Source organism: Morone saxatilis, unplaced genomic scaffold (genome assembly GCF_004916995.1).
Source record: "Morone saxatilis isolate NCDOM2014 unplaced genomic scaffold, NCSU_SB_2.0 Contig16, whole genome shotgun sequence".
NCBI classification, from domain to species: domain Eukaryota; kingdom Metazoa; phylum Chordata; class Actinopteri; family Moronidae; genus Morone; species Morone saxatilis.
In genome coordinates, this window is record NW_023339718.1 from 25,777,207 (window position 1) to 25,777,583 (window position 377).

Below are 377 nucleotides of genomic sequence, written 5' to 3' on the forward strand. Positions count from 1 at the left end.
GAAGGGGGGGGGGGAGAGAAGAGATGACACAGGTCATCTGGCCACACATTTTTTTAAGGAGGTAGGCTGTAGTGGTGAGCTAAATTATACAGGGGTGGCATGAAGTAATGGGGCACGCACTTATGTCGTAAATAGCATTAATTTACAGTTTTTTGCATTTCTGTGTTTAAGTTTTTTATTTAAAAGATAAATAGCCATTAGTTCAATACGCAGTGCAAGAGTCCTCAAAAGAAGGCGATTTAAAACATGAAACAATGCACATTCAAAAACACAGTCACGGTATAAAGTACCAACAAAATAAATACATAAAATAAATGAGCCGATGTGGACAAAATATTGTACTGACAAAATTGTGCAAAACTTGGCACATAGTCAAT